This window comes from Hyla sarda, chromosome 2, assembly GCF_029499605.1.
Source record: "Hyla sarda isolate aHylSar1 chromosome 2, aHylSar1.hap1, whole genome shotgun sequence".
In the NCBI taxonomy this organism is placed as follows: Eukaryota; Metazoa; Chordata; class Amphibia; order Anura; family Hylidae; genus Hyla; species Hyla sarda.
This window is the reverse complement of record NC_079190.1, coordinates 340,683,498-340,705,333: the sequence shown is the minus strand read 5'-3', so window position 1 is coordinate 340,705,333 and position 21,836 is coordinate 340,683,498. Positions and strand designations below refer to the sequence as shown.

At 45.1% G+C, this 21,836-nt stretch overlaps 1 protein-coding gene across 10 annotated transcripts in view; it reads left to right on the top strand.

Annotated features, from left to right (window-relative positions):
• CASK (calcium/calmodulin dependent serine protein kinase) overlaps window positions 1-21,836 on the top strand; it is a 349,672-nt gene that overhangs the window by 82,698 nt on the left and 245,138 nt on the right. The window lies entirely within an intron of this gene.

Genomic DNA, 21,836 nt, shown 5'->3' with positions numbered 1-21,836 from the left:
ATACCCCCTTCATCATCCCCTTATCATCCCGCACATCCCCCTTCATCATCCCCTTATCATCCCGCACATCCCCCCTTCATCATCCCCTTATCATCCCACACATCCCCCCTTCATCATCCCCTTATCATCCCGCACATCCCCCCCTTCATCATCCCCTTATCATCCCGCACACCCCCCCCTTCATCATCCCCTTATCATCCCACACCCCCCCCTTCATCATCCCCTTGTCATCATCCCACACATCCCCCCTTCATCATCCCCTTATCATCCCACACATCCCCCCTTCATCATCCCCTTATCATCCCGCACATCCCCCCTTCATCATCCCCTTATCATCCCACACCCCCCCCTTCATCATCCCCACCCCCCTTCATCATCCTCTTCTCATCAGTCTTCAACCTGCGGACCTCCAGAGGTTTCAAAACTACAACTCCCTGCAAGCCCGGGCAGCCATCGGCTGTCCGGGCTTGCTGGGAGTTGTAGTTTTGAAACCTCCGGAGGTCCGCAGGTTGAAGACCACTGCGGCCTTCAACATCATCCAGCCCCCTCTCACCCCCCTTTAGTTCTGAGTACTCACCTCCGCTCGGCGCTGGTCCGGTCCTGCAGGGCTGTCCGGTGAGGAGGTGGTCCGGTGAGGAGGTGGTCCGGGCTGCTATCTTCACCGGGGGCGCCTCTTCTCCGCGCTTCCGGCCCGGAATAGAGGCGTTGCCTTGACAATGACGCAGAAGCACCTATGCGTCGTTGTCACGGCAACGTGACTATTCTGAGGCCGGGCCCGAAGCGCTTAGAAGAGGCCTCCCCGGTGAAGATAGCAGCCCGGAACCAGTATCCCACCGGACCACCTCCTCACCGGACAGTCCTGCAGCACCGGACCAGCGCCGAGCGGAGGTGAGTACTCAGAACTAAAGGGGGTGAGAGGGGGCTGGATGATGTTGAAGGCCGCAGTGGTCTTCAACCTGCGGACCTCCGGAGGTTTCAAAACTACAACTCCCAGCAAGCCCGGACAGCCGATGGCTGCCCGGGCTTGCTGGGAGTTGTAGTTTTGAAACCTCTGGAGGTCCGCAGGTTGAAGACCACTGCGGGTGGGGGAGTTCACTCGAGTATAAGCCGAGGGGGGTGTTTTCAGCACGAAAAATCGTGCTGAAAAACTCGGCCTATACTCGAGTATATACGGTACATAGAAAACTACCTTGGTCTCTCCATTAGGCAAATGATCTAAAGTAGGAATGTCTAGATACCATTTTTCTTAAATGTTTTTTTTTTTTTTTTTTTTTTTTGAGAGTACCAGTACCAATACTTTTTTTTTATTTATTATTTTGTGACAGTTTTTTTTATTATTTTTATGGTAAAAAGCTTGTTTTCAGTATGTGTGTGTGTGTGTGTGTGTGTGTGTGTATATATATATATATATATATATATATATATATGTATATATATATATAATATACATACAAACCAAAAACATAATAAATGTAAAAATAAATCCCCTAGCTGTCTACTACATAAAAACCCTCCATATAAGCTATGAAGTTAGTAGGTGGCCCCCCTATTAGCTTGGTAGTTAGGCCATGTTCAAACATCTGGAATTTTGGTGCAGAATTTTGCATTGGAATTCCGCCGGAGATTTCAGAGCAGAGTCCCATTATATTCACCCCTCAAGGAACATAACCAGGGCTACAGTGAGCCTTAACACCCCACAGGTGTTTGACTACTTTGGATGTGTAAATGACATTTTTTTTTCTTTAACTAAAATGCATTTTATTGATAAATGTTAAAGTGGGATGTGAAAAGTGGTTACCCCAAATTTTTCATTTTCACAAGTGGTAAAAGGAGAAAAGGTCACCGTAAATTTGTAAATACATTTCGTTGGAGTAAGGACATGCCTCACATTTGGGTGTAAACAGCTCTGCGGGTGCACTCCGGTCTTGCAAGAGCGCAGTCAGGGGCCTTGAGCTTCTACATATGCCTATGGAGAAGCTTCTACATATGCCTATGGAGCCAGAAGAGTGGGACCCCCCCCTCAAGAAGCTTTACATGGGGTAAATGACTAAAATGGGGTACAGTGGGATGTAAAATGTTAATACAGGTTATGTTCCCAGAATGATGACCCAAAGCATAGTCAAATCTAAAAAATAGGCCCACCCCAAACCCTATGCTCTGAATCATCATTCTGGGAATGTCAAGTGTGTGGCCGTCCCTAACCTTTTGCCTCAAATGCGCACCCCGCTCAGGTGGAGAGAGAGCGCTGCACATTTGAGGCAACATTAAAAAAAAAAAGTCCCCGATGATAGTGACTCAGTGACAAATGACCCATTTTTGGAAATATACCCCCAGAGGTCTTATCAGGGTTTTTTAAATACGTTTTTTTTGGGACAATTTAGTGGTTTTATGTGGGGTTAAAACTTGGAATGTACTCTGGACTTGGTACATTGGGGTAAAATTATGGAAAATTAAAATGAAAAGGGAAAATTTTGTACTGCATGGAAGTGTGATGCTCCCTGAAGCAGTTTTTAATGCAGAGGCCCGAATGATCGGGGCAAGTGTCACATGGAGTGGTGGTGTCCTTCCGAATCCCCCTCCTGTTACACACTTTGCATTTTTCTGGGATCGTCCCTTCTTTCCAGTGTGGGGGACTTCACCTGGAAAATCTTAGCCTTGGACGATCCTGGCACTTATAACTTCAGTTAGTGCTGGGCGGTATTTCGGTTCATAACGAATTCCGAAATTTGTGTCCTGCATGATATGAATTTTTCCCATACCGCAATACTGGTCGGGCCCCTCCCCCTTGGGAATGAATGAATTATCAACCCAGTGCTGAGCTGTCCCCAACTGGGAACTAATCACATGTCACCCGCAAGCGCTGCCCTCCTTGTCCTCCTGTTAGTTGCGGGCCGCCGCCGCTGGATCTCTGTACTGTATGCCGTATCCCTATGCCCGGGCTGCAAAAGATAAAATAAACTTTAACTTTCCTTCGGTGACTGCCTCATCTGCTTCCGGCGGATGGGAACGTTTGAGAGCAGTCAGCCTATCACCGGCTGCGGCGATGTTCCGCCTCGGCCGGTGGTAGGTTGACCGCACGGTCATGTAAGAATCTCCGATTCTCGCGGTTATGTATAGGACGTAAATGTACGTCCTGGTGCGTTAAATGCCAGCTCACCAGGCCGTTGGCTGTCCGGGCATGGTGGGTGTTGTAGTTTTCCAGGATGTAGATTTACATCCGGCATTGTTAATGGGTTAATAGGACCCGAGTAGTGCGGAAAAATCTGCGGCGGACCCTTTAGGACCTATTAGGGGGTCGGAGAATTATTATAATTTAAAAAATTTTTTTATATTTATTTATTTTATTTATTTTTTAATTCACCCTGCACTACTAGACACAGATCTGTTCTTCAGGCCTGAGGGGCACAGATCTTGACAGAAGGGTGGTCCCTTGCTCCTTCTCACAGCTCTGTCAGCTGAGAAAACTCGGGCTAGAAGAGCTGCCAGAAGAGGATGTCAACCCCTCCTCTGACGGCTGCTATTGGTCGTCCAACTAATAGCAGCACTCCTGGGGGGGTGATGAAATCGCCACCTCCCCCGTAGATACAGGAGGTAATTGGGGGTGTATTGTACACCTCCGATCACCATGTATCTCCGGGTCATCGGGTCACACTGGACCCGGATGACCGGAATCGCCACAAATCACCGGTGTGAATACACCGGCGATTTGCAGCAATCGCCAACATGGTTGGGTCTCAGGATCCCCCCGGGCATTTGCACAGGATGCCTGCTGATAGGGCGGGGGGGCTGAAGTTCCCACGGGCTTACACGTACGCTCTTGGTCCTTAAGTGTCAGGGCATACCTGTACGCCCGTTGTCCCTAAGTGGTTAAATGGGTACTCCGGTGAAAACCTTTTTTCTTTTAAATCAACTGGTGGCAGAAAGTTAAACATATTTGTAAGTTACTTCTATTAAAAAAATCTTAATCCTTCCACTACTTATTAGCTTCTGAATGCTACAGAGGAAATTCCTTTCTTTTTGGAACACTGACATCACTAACACAGTGCTCTCTGCTGACATTTCTGTCCATTTTAGCAACCATGCATAGCAGATGCATAGCAGATGTATGCTAAGGGCAGCATGGTGGCTCAGTGGTTAGCACTGCTGCCTTGCAGTGCTGGGGACTTGGGTTCAAATCCCACTAAGGACAACAATAAATAAAGCATTATTATTATAATAATGTCAGCAGAGAGAACTGTGGTCACGATGTCATCAGAGAGCATTCCAAAAAGAAAAGAATTTCCTCTGAAGTATTCAGCAGCTAATAAGTACAGGAAGGATTAAGATTTTTTAATAAAAGTAATTTACAAATATGTTTAACTTTCTGCCACCAGTTAATTTAAAAGAAAAAAGCTTTTCACCGGAGTACCCCTTTAACCCCTTAACCTCTTCAGGACATAGGGCGTATGGATACGCCCTGCATCCCGAGTCCTTAAGGACCGAGGGCGTATCCATACGCCCGTGGGAATTCTGGCCCCCACCGCTAGCCTGTTGGGGACCGGAGCCAGATGCCTGCTGAAATCGTCCAGCAGGCATCCCGGCATATCGCCCAGGGGGGTCATTATGCCCCCCCATGTCGGCGATCGCCGCAGATCGCTGGACAATTCAGTCCAGCGATCTGCGGCGATTCCGGGTCAATCGGGTCTCCAGTGACCCGGTGACCCGGAATTACTGGCTGTTCGGGGCCGTCTCTGACGGCCCCGAACAGCCAGAGCCTGCAGGGGTGAGGTGGCACTGGTGCCACCTCACGATCGCCCTGATTCGTCGGCCGGATTCCCGGCCGACCAATCAGGGCGCCTGCTGCGGGTGTCACTCCCGCACCCGCTCCGCCCCTCTTCCGGAGGACGTGAGCGGGTGCGGGACGTGCATCCCGGGTGCTGGGGACCCCGATCCCCGGCGTCCATGTTGGGATCCGGACCCCAGGAGCGACGACGGCGGCGGCGGCGGGACTGACCTGTGCGGCGATCAAGCAGCAGCAGGAGGTGAGTGACAGCCTCCTGCTGTTGCTTAGCAACAGCTCCCAGCATGCAAAAAGGGCATGCTGGGGGCTGTAGTTATGCAAAAGCAGGAGGCAGACTACCACAACTCCCAGCATTCCCTTATGGGCATCCTGGGACTTATGGTTTTGCAACAGCTGGAGGCACATTTTTTCTATGGAAAAGTGTACCTTCAGCTGTTGCATAACTACAACTCCCAGCATGCCCGTTGGCTGTCGGTGACTGCTGAGAGTTGTAGTTTTGCAACAGCTGAAGGCACACTGGTTGTGAAACACTGAGTTAGGTCACAAACTCAGTGATACATAACCAGTGTGCCTACAGTTGTTGCAAAACTACAACTCTCAGCAGTCACCGACAGCCAACGGGCATGCTGGGAGTTGTAGTTATGCAACAGCTGGATGTCCCCCCCAATGTGAACGTACAGGGTACACTCACATGGGCGGAGGCTTACAGTAAGTAACAGGCTGCAAGTTTGAGCTGCCGCAAACTTTCTGCTGCAGCTCAAACTGCCAGCGAGAAACTACTGTGAACCCCCGCCCGTGCGACTGTACCCTAAAAACACTACACTACACTACACTACCACAAAAAATAAAATAAAAAGTAGAAAACACTACATATACACATACCCCTACACAGCTCCCCTCCCCAATAAAAATGAAAAACGTCTGGTACGCCACTGTTTCCAAAACGGAGCCTCCAGCTGTTGCAAAACAACTCCCAGTATTGTCGGACTGTCCAGACATGCTGGGAGTTTTGCAACAGCTGGAGGCACCCTGTTTGGGAATCACTGGCGTAGAATACCCCTATGTCCACCCCTATGCAAGTCCCTAATTTAGGCCTCAAATGCGCATGGCGCTCTCACTTTGGAGCCCTGTCGTATTTCAAGGCAACAGTTTAGGGCCACATATGGGGTATCGCCGTACTCAGGAGAAATTGTGTTACAAATTTTGGGGGGTATTTTCTGCTTTTACCCTTTCTAAAAATGTAAAATTTTTGGGAAAACAAGCATTTTAGGTAAAAAAATATATTTTTTTTTTTACATACGCAAAAGTCGTGAAACACCTGTGGGGTATAAAGGTTCACTTAACCCCTTGTTATGTTCCCCGAGGGGTCTAGTTTCCAAAATGATATGCCATGTGGTTTTTTTTTTTGCTGTCCTGGCACCATAGGGGCTTCCTAAATGCGGCATGCCCCCAGAGCAAAATTTGCTTTCAAAAAGCCAAATGTGACTCCTTCTCTTCCGAGACCTGTAGTGCTCCAGCAGAGCACTTTTCACCCCCATATAGGGTGTTTTCTGAATCGGGAGAAATTGAGCTTCAAATTTTTAGGGGTATTTTCTGCTATTACCCTTTTTAAAAATTAAAAATTTTGGGGAAAACAAGCATTTTAGGTAAAAAAATTATAATTTTTTTTTTTACATTTGCAAAAGTCGTGAAACACCTGTGGGGTATTAAGGTTCACTTTATCCCATGTTACATTCCCCGAGGGGTCTAGTTTCCAAAATGGTATGCCATGTGTTTTATTTTTTTTTTTTTGCTGTTCTGGCACCATAAGGGCTTCCTAAAGGTGACATGCCCCCCAAAAACCATTTCAGAAAAACGTACTCTCCAAAATCCCCTTGTCGCTCCTTCCCTTCTGAGCCCTCTACTGTGCCCGCCTAACAATTTACATAGACATATGAGGTATGTGCTTACTCGAGAGAAATTGGGCTACAAATACAAGTAAAAATTTTTGTCCTTTTACCCCTTGTCAAAATTCAAAAATTGGGTCTACAAGAACATGTAAGTGTAAAAAATGAAGATTGTGAATTTTCTCCTTCACTTTGCTGCTATTCGTGTGAAACACCTAAAGGGTTAAAACGCTGACTAAATGTCATTTTGAATACTTTGGGGGGTGTAGTTTTTATACTGGGGTCATTTATGGGGTATTTCTAATATGAAGACCCTTCAAATCCACTTCAAACCTGAACTGGTCCCTGAAAAATACTGAGTTTGAAAATTTTGTGAAAAATCAGAAAATTGCTGCTGACCGTTGAAGCCCTCTGGTGTCTTTCAAAAGTAAAAACTCATCAATTTTATGATGCAAACATAAAGTAGACATATTGTAAATGTGAACCAAAAAAAAATGTATTCGTAATATCCATTTTCCTTACAAGCAGAGAGCTTCAAAGTTAGAAAAATGCAAAATTTTCAAATTTTTCATCAAATTTACGGATTTTTCACCAAGAAAGGATGCAAGTATCGACAAAAATTTACCACTATGTTAAAGTAGAATATGTCACCAAAAAACAATCTCGGAATCAGAATGATAACTAAAAGCATCCCAGAGTTATTAATGTTTAAAGTGACAGTGGTCAGATGTGCAAAAAACGCTCCAGTCCTTAAGGCAAAAATGGGCTCCGTCCTGAAGGGGTTAAGCACCCAGCCCAAATATACCTTAAGGACCCGGCCATTTTTTGAACATCTGACCACTGTCACTTCAAGCATTAATAACTCTGGGATGCTTTTACCTTTCATACTGATTCCGAGATTGTTTTTTCGTGACATATTCTACTTTATGTTAGTGGTAAAATTTTGTCGATACTTGCATCATTTCCTGATGAAAAATTCCAAATTTGATGAAAAAATTAAAAATTTAGCATTTTTTTAAATTTGAAGCTCTCTGCTTGTAAGGAAAATGGATATTCCAAAAAAATTATACATTGATTCACATATACAATATGTCTACTTTATGTTTGCATCATAAAATTGACATGTTTTTACTTTTGGAAGACACCAGAGGGCTTCAAAGTTCAGCAGCAATTTTCCAATTTTTCACAAAATTTTCATAATCTGAATTTTTCAGGGACCAGTTCAGTTTTGAAGTGGATTTGAAGGGCCTTCATATTAGAAATACCCCACAAATGACCCCATTATAAAAAATGCACCCCTCAAAGTATTCAAAATGGCATTCAGTAAGTGTGTTAACCCTTTAGGTGTTTCACAGGAATAGCAGCAAAGTGAAGGAGAAAATTCAAAATCTTCATTTTTTACACTCGCATGTTCTTGTAGACCCAGTCTTTGAATTTTTACAAGGGGTAATAGATGAAAAATCCCCCCAAAATTTGTAACCCAATTTCTCTCGAGTAAGGAAATACCTCATATGTGTATGTCAAGTGTTCGGCGGGTGCACTAGAGGGCTCAGAAGGGAAGGAGCGACAATAGGATTTTGGAGAGGGAATCTTGCTGAAATGGTTTTTTTTGGGGGCATGTCACATTTAGGAAGCCCCTATGGTGCCAGAACAGCAGAAAACCCCAACATGGCATACGATTTCGGAAACTAGACCCCTCAAGGCACGCAACAAGGGGTCAAGTGAGCCTTAACACCCCACAGGTGTTTGACGACTTTTCATTAAAGTCGGATGTGTAAATGAAGAAAACATTTTTTTTCACTAAAGTGCAGTTTTTCCCCCAAATTTACAATTTTTACAAAGGGTAATGGGAGAAAATGCCCCCCCAAATTTGTAACCCCATCTCTTCTGAGTAAGGAAATACCACATGTTAGGACATAAAATGCTTTGCAGGCGAACTACAATGCTCAGAAGAGGAGTCCCATTTGGCTTTTTGAAAGCAACTTTTGCTGAAATGGTTTTTTGGGGGCATGTCGCATTTAGGAAGCCCCTGTGGTGCCAGAACAGCAAAAAATACCCACATGGCATACTATTTTGGAAACTGCACCCCTCAAGGAACGTAACAAGGCGTCCAGTGAGCCTTAACACCCCACAGGTGTTTGACGACTTTTCGTTAAATTTGGATGTGTAAATGAAAATTTTTTATTTATTTTTTTACTAAAATGCAGTTTTTTTCCCTAAATTTTACATTTTTACAAGGGGTAACAGGAGAAAATGACCCCCAAAATGTGTAACCCCATTTCTTGTGAGTATGGAAATACCCCATGTTAGGACGTAAAATGCTCTGCTGGCGAACTACAATGCTCAGAAGAGGAGGAGCGCCATTGAGCTTTTGGAAAGAGAATTAGTTTGGAATGTTAGTCAGGGGCCATGTGCGTTTACAAAGCCCCCCGTGGTTCCAGAACAGTGGACCCCCCCACATGTGACCCCATTTTGGAAACTACACCCCTCACAGAATTTAATAAGGGGTGCAGTGAGTATTTACACCCCACCACTAAAATTTTATTTTTCATTTTTACGGACCACTGTTCCAAAAATCTGTCAGACACCTGTGGGGCATAAATTCTCAATATACCCCTTATTACATTACCTGAGGGGTGTAGTTTCCAAAATGGGGTCACATGTGTCGGGGGTCCATTGTTCTGGCACTATGGGGGCTTTGTAAACACATGTGGCCTTCAATTCCGGACAAATTTTCTCTACAAAATCCCAATGGCGCTCCTTCTCTTCTGAGCATTGTAGTTCACCCGCAGAACATTTTAAATTCACATATGGGGTATGTTCTTACTCAGAAGAGATGGGGTTACAAATTTGGGGGGGCTTTTTTCCTATTTCCCGATGTGAAAATGAAAAGTTTAGGGTAACACCAGCATTTTAGTGGAAAAATAAATTTTTTAAATTTTCCCATCCAACTTTAATGAAAGTTCGTCAAACACCTGTGCGGTGTTCAGGCTCACTATACCCCTTGTGACGTTCAGTGAGGGGTGTAGTTTCCAAAATGGGGTCACATGTGGGTATTTTTTTTTTTTTTTTGCGTTTGTCAGAACCGCTGTAAAATCAGCCACCCCTGTGCAAATCACCAATTTAGGCCTCAAATGTACATGGTGCGCTCTCACTCCTGAGCCTTGTTGTGTGCCCGCAGAGCATTTTACGCCCACATCTAGGGTATTTCTGTACTCAGGAGAAATTGCGTTACAAATTTTGGGGGGGCTTTTTTTCCCTTTTACTGCTTGTGGAAATAAAAAGTATGGGGCAACACCAGCATGTTAGTGTAATTTTTTTTATTTTTTTACACTAACATGCTGGTGTAGACCCCAACTTTTCCTTTTCACAAGCGATAAAAGGAAAAAAAGCCCCCCAAAATTTGTAGTGTAATTTCTCCCGAGTACGGAGATACCCCATATGTGGCCCTAAACTGTTTCCTTGAAATACGACAGGGCTCCGAAGTGAGAGAGCACCATGCGCATTTGAGGACTAAATTAGGGATTGCATAGGGGTGGACATAGGGGTATTCTACGCCAGTGATTCCCAAACAGGGTGCCTCCAGCTGTTGCTAAACTCCCAGCATGCCTGGACAGTCAGTGGCTGTCCAGAAATGCTGGGAGTTGTTGTTTTGCAACAGCTGGAGGCTCCTTTTTGGAAACCCTGCCGTACAAGACGTTTTAAATTGTTTATTGGGGGTGGGGGGGAGAGACAGTGTAAGGGGTGTATATGTAGTGTTGGTGTTTGTTTTTAGGGGACATTCACACTGGCGGGTTACGGTGAATTTCCCGCTAGGAGTTTGCAATGCGGCGAAAAATTTGCCGCAGTCCCAACTTGAAGCAGGAAATTTACTGTAAACCCGCCTATGTGAATGCACCCTGTACGTTAACATGGGGGGGGGGGGCAAACCTCCAGCTGTTTCAAAACTACAACTCCCAGCATGTACTGACAGACCGTGCATGCTGGGAGTTGTAGTTTTGCAACAGCTGGAGGCACACTGGTTGGAAAACCTTCTGTTAGGTTCTGTTACCTAACTCAATATTTTCCAACCATTGTGCCTCCAGCTGTTGCAAAACTACAACTCCCAGCATGTACTAATCACCGAAGGGCATGCTGTGAGATGTAATTATGCAACAGCTGGAGGTACCCAACTGCAACTCCCAGCATGCCGAGACAGCTGTTTGCTTTCTGGGCATGCTGGGAATTGCAGTTTTGCAACATCTGGAGAGCTACAGTTTTTAGACCACTGCACAGTGATCTCCAAACTGTGGACCTCCAGATGTTGCAAAACTACAACTCCCAGCATGCCCAGACAACAAACAGCTATGTGAGCATGCTAGGAGTTGTAGTTTTGCAACATCTGGAGGGATATAGTTTAGAGACCACTGTATAGTGGTCTCAAACTACAGCCCTCCAGCTGTTGCAAAACTACATATTCCAGCATGCCCAAACAGCTGTCTGGGCATGCTGGGAGTTGTAGTTTTGCAACATCTGGAGGGCTACAGTATGAGACCACGGTCTCAGACTGTAGCCCTCCAGATCTACTTACCGGCTTCCGTAGGATCCCGGGAGCCGTCCTCTTCAGACGCACGTGACGCCGCCCGCCGATCACCGTCGCCGCAGCCTCCGGACGGGTAAGTGGACGTCGGCGCCCGGTCCCCTTCGGTTCCCCGTTCTGCCCCGCCTATTGTGGGTGGGCAGGAAGGGGAAAACGAAAGTTAACCCCCCCGCCCCCGGTCTGCTATTGGTCGTCGCCTCTGACGATCAATAGCAGACCAATAGCAGGGATAGGAGGGATGGCAACCCTGCCACCTCACTCCTATGCCTACAGAGGGATCATGGGTGTCTTAGACAACCGCGATCCCCCTTCTATACCGGGGCACCGGGTCACAATAGACCCGTATGACCTGGAATCGGCGCAAATCGCAAGTGTGAATTCACTTGCGATTTGCGCCGATCGCCGACGGGGGTCTGATGACCCCCCTGGGCATTTGCACAGGGTGCCTGCTGATTTATATCAGCAGTCACCCCAGCCCGGTCCCCGGCGCGCGGCGGGGACCGAAATTCCCACGGGCGTATGGATATGCCCTGGGTCCTTAAGTACCAGGACGTCAAGGCGTATCCATACGCCCTAGGTCCTTAAGTGGTTAAGGACTCCTTTTCAGCTCAATCTTCGTTTTTGCATTTTTGTTTTTTTCCTCCTAATATTCTAAAAATCATAACTGGTTCAATTTTGCCACTACAGACTCATATAACGGCTTGTTTTTTGCATCCTCAATTGTACTTTGCAATGACATTACTTATATTATAAAACAATCTGCGACGAAACAAAAAAAAAAATTTGTGGTGTGAAATGAAGAAAAAAAGCCATTTTGCAACTTTTTTAGGGCTTCCGGTTCTACACAGTGTACTTTTCGGTAAAAATGACACATCTTTTTTCTGTAGGTCCATACGATTACAGGGATACCCAATTTATGTAGGTGTTATTTATTTTACTACTTAAAAAAAAATTATAACTACTTGCTCCAAAATTTGAATGTTTAAAATGGTCATCTTCTGACCCCTATAACTTTTTTTTCAATTTTTGCACGTATGGAGTTATATGAGGGCTTATTTTTTGTGCCGTGGTCTGTTGTTTTTATCGGTACCGATTGATCACACGTGACACGACTGCAGGGGAATTCGCTGAGCAGTTATTGTTAGTCATGTCTTCAGTTCAATAACATGACACGTAGGCGGTGGTATTCCCACCGTACCTGCCACGTTTGCAGGGGGATACGTGCACGGGCTAAGGGAAACATAGCAATCGCATATCCTCTCACTGGACACGGGCACTTACCCACCAACGACCCAAAATGTGTCCGAAAAGCTCCACCACGGAAATCCTACTCACTCCAGCAAGGGGGACGTACGAGCGAACACGGTGCACAGTAAAACTGACACACCACCGAACACAACGCACGTACCTGAGTGACAGGGGGGCGTGCGTAAAATATGGAATGCCCCTCCCACCAATATGCACGCACCTGTGTGACGAGGGGCGTGCGATGAACATTCAACAACCCTGCCACAAATACAGCCAAATAGGCTTATCACTTAGTATCTCTGCTTGCGTAATTGTACGAACTGTTAAAATATAACATTATGTATCCCATATGGTAAATTACGTAAATGTAAAAAAATAAATAAATACCAAACAGAATTGCTATTTTTGTAATATCCCAGAAAAAAAGTTAAAAAGCAATTAAAAAGTCAGACCTCTACCAAAATGGTACAGATACAAAAAACAGATTATGGTGCTTAAAATGAGCCCTCATACAGCCCGATATGCGGGGGAAAAAAATGCTACAGGGGGGGAAAAAAAGGCAATGAAAAAAATTTGAAAAAGTTAAGATTTTTTTTTTTATTAGAAAAACATGACAAACTATTCAAATCTGGTATTGCTGTAATCAGGCCGGCCTAAAGTATCAAAATATCATGTTAGCTCAACCACAAGGTAAATGGCGTAGAAAAGAAAACCACCAAATTTGCTAAATTATCTTTTACTATTTCAATTTCACTCCACCGATTTATTTATATATAATATATAATGTATATGTGTGTGTATGTATATATGTTTTCATTATTATACATATTTTTTTATTTTTGGTTTGGAGAATGTTATTGAAAAATTAAAAGGTATCATTATAGTAGGTAGGTAGGTATGGCTATTATAGGGCAAGGAGGAAAAGATTTGTGTAAAAGCGAAAATTGGTCCCAACAAGGGGATCCTCATGAGGGACAAGTAGATTTTGCTTTGTCTTAGTCCCGTGGACAAGTAGTTTTTTATTAAATTTCCACACCCCTGAGCCCTCAGTTGGCATGGCCCGGAGCAGTCCCTTTCCTCTCATTGCCTCTTTCCTATGCTGTTCCCTCCCCTAAAGTATCTTTATGCTGTGGGTTCAGCTCCACTATTCAGTGAGGATGATTTAATAGAGGACAGTCTGTAGCTACTGCCCAGCCAAGAAGTGGAGGAGACATCTGCCGCTTCCTCCGCTAGGAGGGCAAGTAGTGATGAGTAGAGTGACGTGGGAGGCGGTGTTGCCAACGTTCAGGGTCCTGAAGCAGACACTGTTGAGGAACCTGAGGAGGACATCAGTGATGTGCATACACAACTCGATGATGATGATGGGGAGGATGATGATGGGGAGGATGATGATGGGGAGGATGATGATGGGGAGGATGATGATGGGGAGGATGATGATGGGGAGGATGATGATGGGGAGGATGATGATGGGGAGGATGATGATGGGGAGGATGATGATGGGGAGGATGATGATGGGGAGGATGAGGATGGGGAGGATGAGGATGGGGAGGATGAGGATGGGGAGGGTGAGGATGGGGAGGATGATGATGAGGATGGGGAGGATGATGATGAGGATGGGGAGGATGATGATGAGGATGGGGAGGATGATGATGAGGATGGGGAGGATGATGATGAGGATGGGGAGGAGGAGGATGGGGAGGATGGTGGGGAGGATGATGGGGAGGATGATGATGATGATGATGGGGAGGATGATGATGATGATGATGATGGGGAGGATGATGATGATGATGATGATGGGGAGGATGATGATGATGATGATGGGGAGGATGATGATGATGATGATGGGGAGGATGATGATGATGATGATGGGGAGGATGATGATGATGATGATGGGGAGGATGATGATGATGATGATGGGGAGGATGATGATGATGATGATGGGGAGGATGATGATGATGATGATGGGGAGGATGATGATGATGGGGAGGATGATGATGATGATGATGATGGGGAGGATGATGATGATGATGATGATGGGGAGGATGATGATGATGATGGGGAGGATGATGATGATGATGGGGAGGATGATGATGATGATGATGATGGGGAGGATGATGATGATGATGATGATGGGGAGGATGATGATGATGATGATGGGGAGGATGATGATGATGATGATGGGGAGGATGATGATGATGATGATGGGGAGGATGATGATGATGATGATGGGGAGGATGATGATGATGATGATGGGGAGGATGATGATGATGATGGGGGGGTGATGGGGGGGATGATGATATGATGATGATGATATGATGATATGATGATGATGATATGATGATGATGATTAATGAAGAAGAAGCCGATCGCACTTGGGAGCCGGGTGCAGAAGGGGCTTCATCATCATAATAATCAGGACAAGAGAGTTGCAGGTTGCCCATGAGGCAGCAGCTGAGCCAGCAAGGTGGTAGCATGGTTGGCAGTCAGCATGGTGACAGAAGTGGAAATTTTGGATCCAAATGTGCCCGGGGGAGACCACCTACTTCGCAGCAGCCTATCTTCCCGGGAGGTAGTGGAACAGGTGTTCCTGGAATCGGTAGCAGTCAGTGCGAACTGTTGGTGGGAAAATCAGCTACTCGGCGGTGTGGCAGTTTTTCCTGAGGATGCAAGATGTGTCTGCAGAAGGTGAAGCGTGGCCAGGGTGCCAATGTTGGCACCACGACCCTGCGTCAACATATGCTGCGCCACTATAAAGCGGCCTGGGAGAACCGTGGCTCCTATGTGGTGGTCAAGCCTGCTGCATCACCCAGTGGCACGCCGCTCCATGTTTCAGCCAGCCAAGGCTCCACCACCTCTGCTGGAAGGAGCTGTGTGTCATACCCTCATTCTGTCGCTCCAGATGCTCCTGCTTCTCCGACTTTGTCAGACATTCCGCCAGCAATCAATCAGCGAAGCCATTTCAAGAGACAACAGTATGCGCCCACTCATCCAATGGTGCAGAAGCTGAATGTGCTCCTGTCCAAGTTGCTGGTGCTGCAGTCCCTCGCTTTTCAAGTGAACTCTGCACCTTTCAGAAAACTGATGCTTGTACCGAGCCGAGGTGGAGAGTCCCAAGCCGTAATTTCTTTGCAAAGAAGGCAGTACCAGCCCTGCATAATTTTGTGGAAGAGAAGGTGGGCCAGTCCTTGAGCCTGTAGGTGTGTACCAAAGTTCACAGCAGCGCTGATGTCTGGAGCTGTAACTACGGTCAGGGACAGTCTATGTCCTTTACGGCCCATTTGGTGAATGTGGTTCCTGCACAGCCACAACAGCAACTTGGACTGGTCATGCTGCTTCCGCCTCGACGCCCTCAGGCCGTTTGTCATGTGACAGTGTGCGACTCCGCAATCCTCACCTCAAAACAGATTTAAGGTGCATCAATGACACTCGGACGCCGGCATCCACTCCCTTACCTCCGCAGGACTTACCTTTGTCTCCACTGCATCAGCTACGGCAACCATCTCTCCATCAGGCTGGACGCCACCCCGTGCCAGCCGCAGACTGACACTCAAAGCCATCATCACACAGACGGGCACAATTACCTCCGTGCCAGCCCCGACTGAATGCATTTGTATGGTCAGTGAGTGGTGCCGTGCTCTAAACCCTATGTTACACTAGTACTACTATACCATCAACGTTTACAGTACTAATTTATTGTTATTACGTTGTGGTACTGATTCTTATTTTTCCATTTTGCTGAGCTTTCCACTGCACTACCAATGAACTTTTCCAGCAATTAGCGCATCATACAGATTTATTCCCACTGCGCTACCAATGAACACTTCCAAGTATTAGTGCCTCATACAGATTAATTTCCATTTGCACTACCAATGAACTTTTCCAGTTATTAGCGCATCTTATAAATTTTATCCAGCTGCTACCCCAATATTAAGTTGGTATACACACTTGCACTGTCCATTCCATTGTTACTGATTTTTAACATATTATACCACACTTGTCACAGCTCCTTTCGCCCTATGCAAGGGCCCTGCTGGGGCGACAGGAGACTTCGATGTCATAACATTTTTTATTTCTGTTTGTCATAATTTTTTTCATTGGATCCACCTTCTTCAATCCTTTTTTCATATGCACATTTGAGGACTGGTAATATTTAGTTAATTATTAATTGCAAAATTCATTATACATCATTTTATTACATTCTCCTCATGCTGCCGCAAACTCCAGGCTGTGTCTTTCAGCCACTATATGGTCTCCTCATGCTGCTGGGACATTACTTAATTTTTTTATGGTAGCACTAGCTATCATAAATTTTCATTTTAAATTTGAAAATGTATCTTTTTATCTTAGGGATTGTGAGGCCCTATGGTCGTCTCATGCTGCAGCCAACTCCAGGCTGTGTCATTCAGCCACTATATGGTCTCCTCTTGCTGACGCCAATTCCAGGTTTTGTCATTCTGAAAGATTATGGTCTCCTCTTGCTGACGCCAATTCCAGGTTTTATCATTCTGACAGATTATGGTCTCCCCATGCTGCTGCCACGTCTATACTCTGTCATTGTGCCGCCATGTGACTTCTTGTTTGATTTGGTCTTTTGTAACCACGCATTTTATTATTTAAATCTTAAATTAAAATTTCAGTTTCAAAAGAACGATAGAGCGATAACAATGAGCCATAACTGATTTAAATGAAACATTCGCAGTTTCACAGTCAGGGGGATGCTGAGAGGCAGGGGCTGGAACTGGTGGTGTATCTCTTGGCGGAGGACCGCCAGCTCGATGCTCACCAGAATGGGTACTCAAAAATTTTGACGCCATATGGTTTCCCTGCTGCCACATTAGTGATTCTAATAGCGATGCCTGTAATCTGCACTTCATACTGAGAAATAGTATTATTTCACTAACACAGCACACTCTCTTTATGCGTGTTAGGACAAGGCAACGTTTTTGGGGCTATAGGGCCTCCTCATGCTTCCGCCATCTCCACACTGTCATTCAGCCACTATATGGTCTCCTCATACTGATGCCACCTCCAAGCTCTGTCATTGTGCCGCTCTGCGACAGAGATTCTAATAGCGACGCCTCTGATCTGCATGTCATACTAAATAACAGTATTATTTCACTAACCCAGCGCACACCCTATGCTTGTTACACCAAGGCAAAGTGTTCTACACCCCTTGAGGCTCACTGTAGGCCAGAAATAGGCGTTTTTTTTTTTTTTTAAATAGCGATTCGCCGCGAATAAACTCGGACCGAACCAAATGTTTTCAGAAAATTCAGCTAATCGACTTTTTCAAAAAATCGCTCATCTTTAGATGGGGACTATGCCTGCTGGCTGGCGTTTTGACTGTCAGGTAACGGAGTAGGTATCACAAGTTGACATGAGTAAAAGTACTCTTATAAATGTCCAGAATCAGTCCTGATACCACTATCTGGACATCCATAATCTGAAGGATTACAAATTAATACATAGGACATACTGGCCCAGGCTAAAGCTGCCTGGTTGCCATAGGCAAAACAATTACAATTCTGCTTTAGTTTTACCAGAGCTCATTAACTCCGTCACAGGGAGTAAATGTATGCTGTAGTCGCAATCTGGGTTTATAGCACTCTTCATACCCAGTAAGTAATGCAGGACAATACCGCTCACACTGATTTCCCATAATATTAACCCTTTAAATAGAGTGGTTATAGCTGATCGGTAAATCTGGGCCACTGTTGGTATAGTTTGTTAAATTGTTAAAGTGATGAAGACAAGTAATGCATAAGTGTGTGAGGAAGAAGTAGCTAGTTGTGAAGGTTAATAGATAAGGAGTGGAATATTACCCCCTGGGTGTTCTAATGATGAAGGTGCAGCATGCAGTACAATTTGCCAATAATATATGTACACATGTATTCAGGTCCCTACTGCACACTGCCTATAGCGCCTTTCTCTCCTTTGCCCTGGCCATTTAGTGGAGTCACAGGCAGTAAGACTTTTCTTATATGCACCATCAGGAAGTATTGTAATGGTACATTAATTGCGAGATTGTAGTTTGGAAATTGTCCATGCAAGTTTGTGCCTGCTATTGTAAGCACATTCCATGAGCAGCAATTTCACCCTTGCCCAAAAGGTGGCAGGCTTAATCTTTCAATCCTGTAATAATGGACAACCTTATAGAATGAAGGTTTCACTTAATTTGCAAACTGTGTCCTCATTCTGATAATCTGTGTACAGTATTTTAACTCTTTACCACATAATGTGTGTGGAGAAATGTCATTTCTGTCCTACATATTTCTTACTTGGCAAGCACTCTCTGAACTGACGACAAAAATTTACTCTAGTCATTGTCATGACTGGGCTTACCTTAGTTTGTATTTGGTGAGGATTTTAAATAATCTTGAGAATCCTACTTTTAAATGTACAAAAATATTTTTACAGTTTCAAATGAAAATTGACTCCTCCTGTCTGAATTTTGACATCATGCCAGTTAAAAAAATAAATAAAAATACTAGATTTTATGAAAAAATTTACCAAAGCAGCTTTCGTGTGTAGTAGTAGTAGTAGTAGTAGTTTTGAATACCTTGCAAGACCTTATCATGTATTCTAAGTATTCTACCTTTTTCGCATGCAGTTGTCAATTAAAGGAGAATGTCAGAAAAAATGTACCCCCTCCGCTCCATTCATTTCTATGGGAGCGCCGAGAAGGCCCAAGTAGAGCACTCTAGCATCATCAGTGCTAGCATAAGAATGAACTGAGTGTGTGGAAAGCCGGGGTCCTATCCCGGAGATCGCCAGGAGACTTAGTCAGACCTCCCACGATCAGCCACTTATCCCCTATCCATGCAGGGGTTCTCCTTTAATTCACAAGTAGCTGATCGTGGGAGGTCCAACTGGGCCTCCTGACTATCTCTGGGATGATACCCTGGCTCTCGTAATGCTCCGTTCATTCTTATGGTAGCACCGAAGATGCCAGAGTAGTGTACTTGGGTCTTCTCGGCGCTCCCATAGAAATGAGTGGAGTGGAGGGGATAGGGGATAAATTAATTTTTGCTGAAGTTCTCCTTTAAGCTTTTTACAGTTACATACAAGTTTAACCCTTTAAGGATGCAGCCCTTTTTTCACCTTAAGGACTGAGCCCTTTTTCGCAATTCTGACCACCATCGCTTTACGCAGTAATAACTGTAAAACGCTTTTACCGAATATTCTGGTTCTGAGATTGTTTTTTGTGAGACATATTCTACTCTATTTTGGTGGTAAATTTTCGGCATTACTTGCTTCCTTTTTTGGTGAAAAATCCCAAAATTTCATGAAATTTTTGCATTTTTTAACTCTGAAGCTCTCTACTTGTAAGGAAAATGGATATTCCCAATAAATTGTATTTTTATTCGCAAATACAATATGTCCACTTTATGTTGGCATCATAAAATGGACATATATTTTTACATTTTGAAAAAATTAGAGGGCTTCAAAGTAGAGCAGCAATTTTCAAACATTTCATGAAAATTGCAAAATCTGAAAGGACAGATGTTACAGAACTTCAACTCCCAGCATGCCTGTTAGGCATGCTGAGAGTTGTAGTTTTGCAACATCTGGAGGGTCACAATTTGGAGACCACTGTTACAGTGGTGCCCAAACGGTAGCCCTCCAGATGTTGCCAAACTACAACTCTCAGCATGCCCAAAGATCGCTTTACATTCACTTTCATCCCCCCCCCCCCCCCCCCCCCCCGTCGTTTCCCTACCTGAGCCGGGATCTTTGCAGTCTCCAGCGACGATCTGCAGTCCCCAGGCCATCTTCAGGTAAGGTACCGGTCTCCATCTTTCTTCTCCCCCCATTCTGCCCGACATCCAGGGGTGGGCAGAACGGGGGTTGCCATGGCAACCCACTGTCCTGCTCTGCCATTGGTCAGAATTTTTTTTTCCACTGGAGTACCCCTTTAATAATTGATGTCTCTTTGGTGTTGCTACTCAGTACATTATGTATCTAATTATTCATAAGAATTCCATTAAAGGGTAGCTCCCACCATCCTGTCACTGATGCCTGCTGGGGGCCGAGTTCCGCCCATAGTTCTCCTGACAGGGTGCCTCCAGCTGTTTCACCACTACAACTCCCAGCATGCCCTGACATCTATTTGCTGTCAGGGCATGCTGGGAGTTGTAGTGGGGAAACAACTGGAGGCACCCTGTGTTGGAAGACACCCAGCCCCCGACCAATATCGCCCCCCCCCCCCCCCCTCACCTGTGCCGGACCATGAGCGGGGGTCCGTAGCAAGCAACAAGCGTGTGCCCGGCTTCCTGTCATGCCCGTACACTCTGGAAACTGTCTCTGTTTCTGGAGGATTGAAAGTCCTCCAGAACCATAGAGAGAGTTACCAGAGTGTAGGAGCATGACAGGAAGCCGGGTATACACTTGTTGCTCCATATAACGCGCTTCCCCTGGCAATGACAGGACACAGCTGCAAGGAGCAGTGAGGAGGCGGCGTATCCCCACTGGAGCCGGGGCTGTAAGCAGAGGTAAGAGCCATGTTCCTCCCTGCTGCAGGGAGAATATGCAGCAGGGAGGCGGCCAGTGTGTGAGTCCAGGGAGCCAATGTGCAGCCCTGGATTTCACTGTGCTCGCTCTCGCCTGTTTGATTGACAGGCGGGAGCGAGCACCGCAGTGACTGGAATTTCGACTCATTTTATTTCATGACAGTGCCCATTTAAAGATAAGGTTACACGCAATTTCCTTTTTACAGTGAAGTTTAAAAAAAATAATAATAAATTTAATATGAAAGATTTTATATTTAGCAAAACAATTGGTGCGCACCAAATTATACTTTTAGCTTGCAACCCCAGTCCAATGGAACGGTTTTGCATTTCTGTCCCCATACTTTGGGGGTTTAGTAATTAACTAACTACCTGTTTTCTGACTAGATAGAAACATAAAGGGGGAGATTTATCAAAACCTGTGCAGAGGGAAAGTTGCCCATAGCAACCAATCAGATTTCTTCTTTCATTTTTAACAAGGCCTCTGCAAAATGAAAGAAGCGATCTGATTGGTTGCTATGGGCAACTGGGCAACTTTTCCTCTGGACAGGTTTTGGTAAATCTCCCGCAAAGTCTTGCCAATATAATGTAAAGAAGGTAAAGGGAATTGTGTGTTCTGATATGGACACTGCATGTGATACGTAGTCAAATTTTTACTAATACAAATTTCTCAGAATAATGAACACCATGATTACGCTTAATTGTAACAAATTTATACACACCACAATTTTTGGACAATAATCAGACATCCCATTATGCCAGTCCTTGGCATCTTAAAAATCCAAATTAGTGTTAAAAATTCAAAGTATTTTAATAAAGGGCTACCATGGTGAATT